Source organism: Sceloporus occidentalis, unplaced genomic scaffold (genome assembly GCF_023333645.1).
Source record: "Sceloporus occidentalis isolate IW3139 unplaced genomic scaffold, rSceOcc1.0.p SCAF_104, whole genome shotgun sequence".
Lineage (NCBI taxonomy): Eukaryota > Metazoa > Chordata > Lepidosauria > Squamata > Phrynosomatidae > Sceloporus > Sceloporus occidentalis.
Genome location: NW_028317084.1, coordinates 2,276,936 through 2,289,026, shown reverse-complemented (window position 1 = coordinate 2,289,026; position 12,091 = coordinate 2,276,936). Strand labels below are relative to the sequence as shown.

At 39.9% G+C, this 12,091-nt stretch overlaps 1 pseudogene across 1 annotated transcript in view; it reads left to right on the top strand.

The window, feature by feature from the left end:
• LOC149283435 (calcium-activated chloride channel regulator 1-like) overlaps positions 1-12,091 on the top strand; it is a 32,187-nt pseudogene extending 20,096 nt beyond the window's left edge. Inside the window, exons 12-14 of the transcript XR_016277920.1 lie at positions 792-956; positions 4,006-4,245; positions 8,773-12,091. The product of XR_016277920.1 is annotated as a calcium-activated chloride channel regulator 1-like (transcript). The remainder of the gene's footprint in view (positions 1-791; positions 957-4,005; positions 4,246-8,772) is intronic.

Genomic DNA, 12,091 nt, shown 5'->3' with positions numbered 1-12,091 from the left:
TGATGTCTTGTAAAAAGGTAAGCCAGAAGCCACTTCTGTTTTGCTGCCTCTCATCTTTCTTTTGCAATGCAATAAGGTCCAGGATCTCTAACCACTGCATGCACTCTCTATCAACTGATCCCACTAAAAGTACAGAAAACAATTGTCTTTTAGTCTCTGTGGTTGCTTTCATAATGTTGCTAGTGCCTCTTCCAACCCATGTATCATGTGCATTCCTGCCTTTGAGATATGGAAATTAACAAACAAGAGCCAAACTGCATGTTACAATAATCCCATGTTTTGCCCTTAAGAGTGAAATTTTCATTTACAAACAGCCTCCCTGCCACCTTCCCCACCAGTCCTGAGCTTCATCAAGACTGTGGTGCGTGAACAGGGTGGCTTTAGGCACTTGTTCCCTACAGTGGTCCCAGTCTGGTTTGCATGGCAGATTTGATCCACTCCACCACCTATTTGTGAAGAAAAAAGTCTTGCACTCAAGGGTAACACAAGCAACTATTGCAGTGTGTGGTTTACCCCCAAGATAAACACCTTCCAGGCTTACTAATGGCTATGACAAATGGGACATTTGGAACACCTGACTACCCCACACATTAAAACCTGCCTAAACCTCTATAAACAGCAGATTCCTTTGATTCCATTAACCATATTCAGAATCTGGCATTCATCTTTTCCTGTGAAAACAGATGCAGATGTGCACATCTTTAACATATAAATGCTATATTAAAAAAAAAAAAAAGACCAGCAGTAAGTTGTTTGTTTCAGGTGGCAATTTTCACTATTTATGTACTAAGGTCCTGATACTTTGAAACATGATGGAATCTACTCAAGATATTTCACATCTTTCAAGGAAAATGGCAGGCACAACATAAAACTGCGTGTCCAAGGAAAAGACAACGCTGTCAGACGAGTCAACAGGAAGAGTCACGCTCTCTATGTATCAGGTTATGTAGAAAATGGTAAGTATTTTAAATATGAAATGGCATTATTTTCTAGGAGAACTACAGCAGATTTGGGCATTAAGAAGTCTAAAAATAGGAAAACTAATTATTTGGGGAAATATCGATTTCTACCTATTAGTGCCTTCTCCATCATTACTTTTATGGTCTTGATTTCATGTGGAGGCTGAGTACATACTCATAACAATGTGCTCTGATTTGCACTAATGTATCCATGGACTTAACCCTTACATCTTCTCCTACATTTCTCTAATCAGCCAAGTGCTTCCTAACTTAGCATGTTAACTGAATGTGTTGGAACCAATAAAGCACCCCCTAATTCCTATAAAAAATTTAAAACAATCTCCTAGCATACTTCATTTCGCTTTGCTATGCCATCTTCAGTCCTTCTGTTTTTATATACCAGCCTAAAATCTAGATCGAATTACCATACAGACACCATACAATCATGTGGAAAGTAGGGTATTTAGAAAATCACAATGTACAATTTGTGGTTCCAACTGGGTAGAAAGACGTACATGTTTGCCTTACCCACATAGTTATAGTATGCACAAACATACATCATTTGTGTGGGATAGCCCTGCTGTGACTTAATGTGCTTCTGTATGGCTGACATCCTGTTAGTGACATAAATCCAACATACACCTGTGTATGTCTTTTTTGGTCATTGTGGAGGCTGGTATTATCTTCTTTTCTATGCAGCAACTAAAGCCCCCACCTCTAAACGCACCATTTATCCACTGTAATTTCCAATACAGCCATTTAATAGATGCAGAACAGGGATGGGCATCAGAGAAGTGTCTGGCTATGTTCCTATAACCAGGTGCAGAATGATTATATCCTCAATTGAGACTTCTGGAGGATCCCAAAAGATCTCAGAAGATGAAGTAATTGGTATTCTGAGACATAATATAGTTATGCCATGATGGATTTTAATAAATAAATAAACTTTATTCTTATACCCTGCTTTTCTGCTGCAGCAATCAAGGAGGCTTACATGACTAGAATATGTTGCAATTTTGTTCCTTATGTCTTAAGGGCACAGTTTGATCCTGCTGAGAATACACTATTGTACAGAGTTGTGAATTTAATTCATTTTATTGATTAAGGGAATAAACAAAACAGAAATAATAACCAATTATCTCAAGCCTAGCACTATTTGTCTGCTTACAAAAGTTGAGAAGACATGGCCATGTGGTCTGTGGAAATAAATTATAATAAGACAACGTGGGGGAAAGTGGATATGGGTTAGAAGATCAATGACACACCAAATACTTATCGGGAAAAGAAAGCAAGAAGAGTGAAAGGGAGATTAAAAAGAAGGAGAAAATGTAGTTTTCAGTCATTGTTTAAAATATAAGTTAAGAAGTCATTCCTATTAATGAAGGTACTGCATTGCCTGGAGTTCCATTGTCAAATATTATGAGAAACATTATGAGATTGAGCTATAATGTGATTGACTGCACTAATTATTCATTTATTGTACCTTAATTTTTGTAATGTATATGAATCAGGTAGTGCATTCCTGGAATTATGATGTAATATTACAATGTGCTATTGTAAACAGAGGATGATTTTTTTTAAAAAAAGAATGCATGTGAAAATGGCCTTTACATAGAAGATTAGTGTCTGAAGAATTAATTGTTACTTTATTTCTTTTTTCATTTTATCTACATGCTTTTCATTGTGCAAAATATATTTGTTACTTTAAACTTAATTTGACAAATACACACACACACACACACACACAGAGTGAGCCTGCGTCATACGCTGGCGTGCCTTACACTGAAAGTTGTGCTGGGAAAAGGGGTGGCACGCCCCATAAAGGGTAATGGTATGTGTGCCCATGGTGCGTGCCCACCGCTGCACTGCCACATGCACAAGCCCCATTCATTTAAATGGGGCTCGAGCATACGGAACAGATCCCCTACGTAAGGGAAGGGCGGACTATATATATATATATATATATATGGGTTAAATGCAAGTTGTGAGCAGTTTCAGATATACTGTGCTTACTGTCCTTTACAGTGAAGTCACTGGAGGCATATTGGCATTCCCTAGTATTTGCATTTTTTTGCAAATACTGTATCTACTCTGAGCAATCCCTTCTGATGCTCCAATATATTCCTGAGCTTCACTTCAGATCTCTGACTCTTATTGGGCTTTTTCTCAGTCTGATCTTGGTTACTTCAGGCTATAGAAGGGATGAAGCTCCTGTAGGCCTGGATATGTTTTTGGACTACAGTTCCTATCATCCCTGTCCACTAGTCAAAAGAATTTGATCTGATGGGAACTGGATTCCTACATATCTGGAGAGCCACAGGTTTCCTGGCTCTAGACAAAAGACCACTTCTTTTAACAGATGAGTAGAGTAAAAGGTACACAACAAACCCTCCCAGAACAGCCTCGGACATTCATTTTAGCCAAAGGCCAGCTATTCAGGCCTATCAGTGCTAGTCCTGCTAATGAAAAGAGATCTGGCAAACTAAACCTGATCTATTAATACAAAGCACTACAGTAATTTTTCTTGTTCTGTGATTAAAGAATCACAGGGTTGGAAGGGACCTTGGTGGTCATTTAGGCAATCCCCTAAACCCATGGGGGGAAAAAAAGAAGAGAGCTGTGTTTCCAAGAGAAGAAAAATACATAAGAGTTTAAATTAATTCTAAAGGATGAAGAGACACAATTTGTTCATGAACTACAGAACTAGATAAACACTTCTTCTGTGTCAACAGTTATATTGTAAAACAGTGTTTCCCAACCTTTGACCCTCCAGATGTTTTGAACTTCAATTCCCCTAGTTCATTACTGTTGGCCAAGTGGGTTGAGGTTTCTAGGATTTGACGTCCAAAACAAATGAGGAGCAAAGATTGGACCCCACCCTTATAAAGGAAAAATTGCAAGTTTTAACATGACCACATCTTTGAGAAAAAGAAGTGACTGAAGATAATGCACAAAAGAAAATATAACAAATAGACTTGCAGAATATTGACTGGAGCTTTGCAGTCACACACTTTAATACACCTATTCCTTTACCTGTTTTTCATAGGCGAGATAAAACTGAATCCAGTAAGGCATCGCCCAAGTGAGGATGAAATCCAAGCAAATGTGGGAAATTTCAGCAGAGCAGCATCAGGAGGTTCTTTTGTAATGAATGGGTTGCCTCCTGGAAATCCACCGGATGTCTTCCCACCCTGTAAAATCACAGACCTTGAGGTAGAGCACCATGAGGATGATGAATTGCTTTTGTCCTGGACAGCTCCTGGGAATGATTATGATATAGGGAAAGGTAAGTGAAATTTTGCTTTGAAAAATAGGCTCTCTGTCTTCTGTGAAAAGAAAAAAGGTCAGTTTTATTCCCTCCCTTTTAGTATGAGTAATATGACACTGCTCCTGTGGAAAAGGGATCCAACCATACCGTTGGTCCACCATGGCTATTTTCTCTCCAGGTTGTCCTACTGCAGAGGAAATGGGCTGTTTCATCCCCCGTTTTCTTAGATTTTGTGAATGATTTTCAGAGTGTTCTATTTATAGTTGCTAGAATTCAAAAAACAGTGATCATCAAATTATCAAAAACATAGCAAGGAAGCATTATTCTGAATAATTCTGAAAGCAAAATATTTGTAGTGGTTTGGAATTTCTGGAAGAACTGGTGAGCATAGTTCGTTGTCACCTTCACCTTAAATACATGTGCTATATGCTTAATAGATACATAAGAACCAGTGTGGCTTGAATGTTGGACTGTGACTCTGGTGACCAGGGTTTGAATTTCTGCTGGGCCATGGAATCCCTCTTGGTGACCTTTGGTAGGTCACACTCTCTCACCCTGAGAGGAAGGCAAGGGTAAACTCTCTCCTAACAAATCTTGGCAAGAAAACCTTGTGATAGGCTCCCTTTGGGTCACTGTAAGTCAGAAACACAACAACAAAACATAAAAGCATAGTAACCGGGAATTTACTAGTTAATCAAGTAAATCACGATGTGGCTTTCAGCAGCTGCAGTTTCTCTAGCAAACTGTGCAAGGTCAGCTAATGAAGAAGGAGTAGATAAAAATGTTTCCATCTTGGAATGGCTGGGAAATATTTATTTTCTTGTTTGGTTGGGGTGATTTCCCCTCTCCTTTTTCCTGTGAAAGTGCCATTGCCTTCCAGAACAAGAGAGAAAGGATAATTTAAGATCAGGAAAGATCAGATAAATTTTCTGCGTTTGAGAGGGTGAAGTCTGGCCATAATCTCATCCAGAAAACTGGTCTGTTCTGACAAAGAACTGTTTCAGTCAGCTAGGGGATGTGAAATAATGTAGTCTTTGCCTTGGGTTTTATTGCTAAACATTTGTGTTTTCACTTAATCTTGACAGCACTTTGAACTTTACTTGGTCTGGGACCTGACTGGACCAGAGCCCTGGAATTGTGACAACATCCTTGTTTTTTGGCATTAAAAAAATTCACACGTGACGGGAGATAGGGCCACCTCAGATCCAGAAATCTTCTAGAAAATCCTTTTCTAGATTTCTCTACACTAATAGGAAAAATCATTATAGCAAAGACACAAAAAGAGAGGCTCATAGGAAGAAGATGTGCTAAAAAGAGCCCTTCAGGGCACAACAGAGATCATGACAGTGGCTAGCTGGTTTTCTGCAAAATCATACTCCCAAGTACATTACATAAAGAAGAAACTGTCATTTACACACACACAAAATGGGCCCACTCTGAGAAAGCATCTCTGGTATTTGAAACTGAGGAAGTATGGTTACAGGGAGGAAGGACTGCATATCCCTATCTGATTTCCCTATTTTCTCAGAAAAAAGGAAACATGCACTGTTTTGAGTTGTTGGTTTAACTGTCACATAGTTTTTTGAACAATTAGTCTTGACATTTTCATTTAGCTTGAAAGATAAATGGAACAAACAGTTATTTATCACATCTAGTCCTCCATAATGCCAAGCAGACACAAAGGACTCATTCCCATTAAAAAAAAACTGAGAAAAGGAAACCAGCTCCAGGAATTACAATGATCTGGTGGTGGTGGTTGTATGCCTTCATGTCATTTCCAGTTTATGAGTGACCCTAATGTGAACGTATCATGGGTTTTTCTTGGCACATTTCTTCAGAGGGGATTTCCCATTGCCATCTTTTAAGTCTGAGAGAGTGTGAATTGCCCAAGGTAAACTAGTGGGTTTACATGGCTGAGCCAGGATTTGAACCATGGTCTCCAGAGTCATAGTCCAATGCTCAAACCACTGCATCATGCTGGCTTTCACAATGATCTGGTATTAAACACCAATGTTTCTCAGGCTGCCTGATGTGGAGGAACTGGCTCCCCTCCTCTTCCATGAACCAGGGACCTGTATTATATTTGTTTCAATTGACAGCAACTGATATTTCTTTCCAGAAAACCATGGTCTGGCAGCTGACAGCTTTCACCTATACTCATCTTCAAACCACCCAGTGACATAACTAGCATATTTGACACCTGGACTAGATCATTTTCACCACCCACAAGAGAAGTGGGGGAGCCCTCTACCTTCCCCTCTTTTATTCCTCTTTTGCTATTACTCCTGCAGCTGCTTCTTCTCCCTTGCTGCCCACGGCAGCCCCTGAGCCAGAGACTGCACCACTGCTATTCAAGTTGCCTGAGTTTCTGCCACTGCTGCCACTGCTGTACAAGATAATGGCTTGCCAGGAGGCATTGGCTGAGGGAGGGCCCTGCCCACCTGTCATACTGCAGCTGTTGCCACTAAAGTCACAGCTTACCTTGGTGCTCTGTAGAAGTGATGGCAGTAGAAACTGCTGTTACCCAAAAGGGTGAAGGGACCTGGTGTCCCTACCAACAATGACAGCATCTCCTTGGTATTTTGGGGAAATTATTAGCTCAAAAAAGGCCTGTGAGATGTTGGGTAACATAAGGGGATCTTTCCATCTATGTATACCAGCACTAACTGCAGAGAGATTCCAGTTTCAATGAATAAAAGAGTTTTATTTAGGCATGTGCAAAGGTACCCACAAACCCACAGAAACCAATGGAACCTAAAGAACCACAGAAGGCTAACAGATAGGAAAGGTGTGAAAGTTTGGATAGTGAGAAATCAGGATTTAGAGGGGATGATAATTACCAGAGGAGAGTGGCTCAGACAGAGCCTGAGAGCAACACAGTGAGAGCAACTTTTGGTGCACACTGGGTCCATGGGAAAAGTGAGCAACAGTAGGCAGCTGCATTTGGGGCTGATATTTATATCCTGTTTTCCATCCTCAAGAGATAGTTAACATTTGACACATGGTGTAACAAAGATTTGAGGGTTTTCCCAAGAAATGGACAATAGGATTCTGGAACAAGAGATGGCTTTAATTTTGGATTGACTACACATTGATAGGATTTGAGTCAGTCTCTGGATGGTTGAATAGGAAAGATGAATAGGGACACAGCCTGGGGTAAGAAGGAAGTATGGTCTTTAACTGCTTTGCAATGGGATCTGCTCAGTCCCTATCAGTCCCTATCAAGAGAGGATATGTGCTTTCTCACATGTGTAAAGTCCTAGTGTTCCAAAGTTAATCATGACCTCTTAAAAACATGCCTGATGCTAGATACCAAATATGAAAACATGAAGCCCCAAGAGTGTAGGGTATGCTAACGCTGTTGGTGTAGATACAGCTGCTAGTAAGCTGCTGGTAATGACAAGGCTGATAAAGCCCACTTGGTTCTCCTTGGCAGCCCAGTTAACAGAAGCCTGCTTCCCCCTCTGCCACCACCACATTACCACTGGCTCCCAGCTTTAGACAGACTGTTTTGGGCCCTGTCACAATGCACCACCTTAATGCTGGTATACTGGGTGAACTGCTCCCACTGCCCTGATGTTTGTACACTGGTGAGATCATCACTTTGACAAACACTGCTGTACATAGTTTTACATATAAATCTTAACTTCTACATAGTTTTTTAAAAAATAGTATGGGGGAGGAGATATATATATGTATGAACATCCTGATCTGAACATTTTATTCCTCATTCTGAAAGAAAATATCCTATGATCCTTCCCCATCTCCACCCCTATTTTTTCTAGAAAAATAAGGCTTTGGGGAAAATTGGGAGCAAAGTTTTCCACTGAATTTATCTGTTTCTTTTCCTAGGTCTTCAGATCTCTTTGACTGAGAGCTTTATTGCATGAGAAGACAAAGCTGATACAGAGTGGGAGAGTAGGGGCTTTCTCTGTGCCTATCTGCATGCTGTTGCAGCACTTCTATTCTCTTCCTAAGGGAGATGATTATAAGGAGATTATCACGTTCAGTTTAAAGTGACTTATTCCCGACGGGATACAGTCACGTTTAATTTTAAAAGTGGGTGTTATCACACTCAGCTGCAGCTGGGTAAGTGCAACCCATATGCAGCCTGGATCCCAGCCATGCTTGTCCTGCGGCTTTCCAAAAATTCAAGCACCTGTTTTTGAAAAGCCACGGGATAAGCACAGCTGGGATCTAGGCTGCATACAGGTTGCACTTGCCTGGCCGCAGCTGAATGCAATAACACCCGCTTTTAAAATTAAACATGACTTTATCCCATTGGGGATACGTTGCTTTAAATTGAATGCAATAACATCCTAAAAGTGTGTCTTTTGTCAATTTGTCAAAAAAAAAATCCATTTATCAAAAGGCACATTTTTATGACCTTCTCCCTCAGGAAGAAGAACAGAAGTGCTGTGACATGTGGAGAGGCATGTGCAAAGTCGCTGTTCTTGCCTACTGTTTTGGCTCCCCCCCCCCCCCCTCATTCCATAAGGCTATCATTATCTAATGCACATGTGTTGTTTACTCTTTATTTTTCAGCTGAAGGATATGAAATAAAAATGAGTGAAAACCCCTTGGAACTAAGAGATGCTACATTTCCTAATGCCACTTCCTTGAACATATCTGGTCTCATACCTGAAGATGCTGGGGTCAAACAGTCCTTTCAGTATAAGCCAGAAAACCTCCAAAAAGAAAACACCACCTCCATCTACTTTGCCATTCGTGCCATTGATGACAGCAACAATGTTGGGGAAACATCTAATATAGCAGCAGTGGTTTTGCTTCCAGAGAACACTGCCTCCCATAGTTCCTCTGAGAAACATACTCTTCCTTCCATAGTCATGACCACCTTACTACTGTTCTTGATAATGAAAATAATAATACTGGTTCCATAATGAGAACTTGAGTTACATGTTGCTGTAATTATTGGTTCTTCTTGAAGCACAACACATTTTGTTTTAGCCAACTGAAAAAGTGGATGTCAAAAGACTGGACTGTAATAACAATAATCACAATGAACAATATGGCATTCTAAGTGTATCGGTGAGTGAGCATTGATACTAGGTGTGCCAGGACTAAGGTCATCTGTTTAAAGCTGGATCTATGCTAATCACATATAAACTGAATAGGAGGCTCCCAGTTTTGTTGCAAAATGGATGTGTGGTTATGCTTCCCTCATTTGTGGTACAACTGCTCATACTGTGTTCTTCCCAGCACACTTTTGCTTCACCTAATTGATATCCTGAGTGAACATGTATGGGGAAGCCTAAAGGAAAGACCATAGCTTGTAAAAAAACAAAGCTCATGAATGGGGTAGTCATAGACTGAAAAAAGTCATATCCAGTTTGGCTTTTATATTAAATCTCAGGAAGATTTTCAATACATCCGCCAGAGAGTGCCTCCTTGGGAAATTATGGTTATTATACTTCAACATATGGGCAGTATTTCTGTATGGTCTGGGATTAATCTTCCTGCCAGGTATTTGATACTTTGCAGTTTGAATGAGTGAGAGCCAGTGAGGTGTAGTGGTTTGAGTATTGGATTGTGACTCTGGAGGCCAGGGTTCAAATCCCTGCCCAAGCATAAAAACCCACTGGGTGACTTTGAGCAAGTCATTTCATCCTCAGTGAACAGCAATGACAAACCTTATCTGAAGAAACCTGCCAAGAAAACCCTATGGTAGGTTCACCTTAGGGTTACCATAAGTCAAAAATGACTTGGAGGCACACAACAAGAACATGTTATCCATGTGGGGGGATAAAGGGGGAGATGGCAGATTGGAGAAAGTTTTTGTCTGCTCTGATGTATTGCTACTCTCTGCTTTCATTTTCCTCCCTGGTATTTAAAGTCCAGCACCATTGCAGAAGATAAAAATCAGTGGGCTTTTTATCCAAAATCAGTGTGCATACTGTGCATTTATTGTTTTAATTTTATTTTGAGTGTAGTTTAGATTGTTTTAACAATGTGCTTTTAATGGAAATGTTTGTTTAATTGTTGTTGTTTTTACTTTTGTATAGTAAGATTTTAGCAGAAATTTGTTTTAGATGGTTATAAGCCAGCTTGGGTTCTGTGCTGGGACAAAGGTGAGCTATAAATAAAATAAAATGAAACGAAACAAAATGAAATAAACCCAAGAGATGGAGAAATACTTGGTTGCTTGCTTGATGGTTGTTTCCACACGGGTAGCATAGTTTGGGTTTGATCAGATGACTGCTGTGAATAAGCGTCAATTTTAAAAGAAAGGTAGAATGTAAATAAAATTATGGTGGGCATGATTCTGTATCACCTGCTTAGCTACATAAGTACTCTGGTTACATAAGTACCCTGGCATCTCCTGGCCCAACCCCTGCCTGTTCTCCTGTCATTTGAGACAAGTTGGCAGACTGATGTTTCCACCCCTTTCTGCAAGCAGTCTTCAATGTGACCATCAAAAGCAGGATCCTGTTATTATTCCCTGTGTACAAGAGCTCACTTGCAGGATGCAGGGGGTGATCATCAGTCAGTCAGCTTTATCAAAGAAGTTGCTGCAACTCAGAAATAGAGTAGTGATTTGAATATAAGAAATAATAAATAAAAGCTTTATTTTTAGCCCGCCTTTCCTGGGATCAAGGCGGGTCACAACAGCCAAAAACACGATACAATCAATATACAAAAAATTAAAATACAAAAAATACAAAATCTCACAATATCTTACAACAGTTAAAATCCAGTTTAAAAAAATCAGACTACTGGCTGCATCTGCACTCCAAAATAATTCAGTTTGACACCACAGTAACTGCTATGTATCAGTGTTATAGAATTCTGCCAATTGTAGTTTTGTGAGATTTTTTAGCCTTCTCTGTTAGAGAACTCTGGTGCCACAACAAGCTACAGTTCCCAGAGTTCCATAGCACTGAGCCATGGTAGTTAAAGTGGTATCAAACTGAATCATTCCTGCAATGCAGATACAATCTTTGACAAGTTCTTCTTCTTCTTTTAGCAGTAGTTGAAAATAGTTCATAGGGAAATTAGAATTAACTAAATTATTATGCAAACCTTTCTGAAAGACTTGTTGTTTGGCTGAAAAGCTTGCAAGTACTTTGTGCCTAGGGCAAGTGACAGTCGTCTACACTTGGGTATTCTGTGGGTCCCACTCTGGCTCCTTTTATAAGCCTGGAAAAATGTGGATGCAACACATATGTGGTGGCTCTCTCTTCTTCAAGGGACCTGTCCACAGTGGTGTCCAGACTATCAGATCTACCACCCAGATCTGTCATGCAACACTGTCAGGCCAGACACTGACACTAGATTTGAAACTCCAAAATAATATGTTTGATATTCAAAATTCAAGTAATGTAAAAGCAGTTTTATATTTTGTTGTTCCATGCTTTCAAGTCATTTCTGACTTATGGTGACCCTGAGATGAATCTATCATGGGGTTTTCTGGGGCTGAAAGTGTGAGACTCACCTAAGGCCACCCAGGGAATTCCCATCGCAGAGCAGGGAATCAAACCCTGATCTCCAGAGTTGTAGTCCAATATTTGAAACACTACACCTTGCTGTCTCTAGTTGATGTTTTAAAAGTAGCTGATAACATGAAAGGGAAATAAACAATCCAGCTTCCCTTAGAACCCTGATCACTGATCAAATGTAGCCAGTCCTCTATCTCTGCAAAAGACATTGTGCAGAATGCTCTCTCCCAGGTTTTCACTAATGTTTAAAATATATGAGAAATAATTCTAAATTAGAACATGAGGTCACTTTCCTGATTGTGCAAAGATGTTGATGTTATATAAGAGTGTTAGTGACAGAAAACACTCATGCATTCTTGCCTTCTATGTACTGTGTTTATGCATCTCAGGGATTCTTTTTTCCTCCC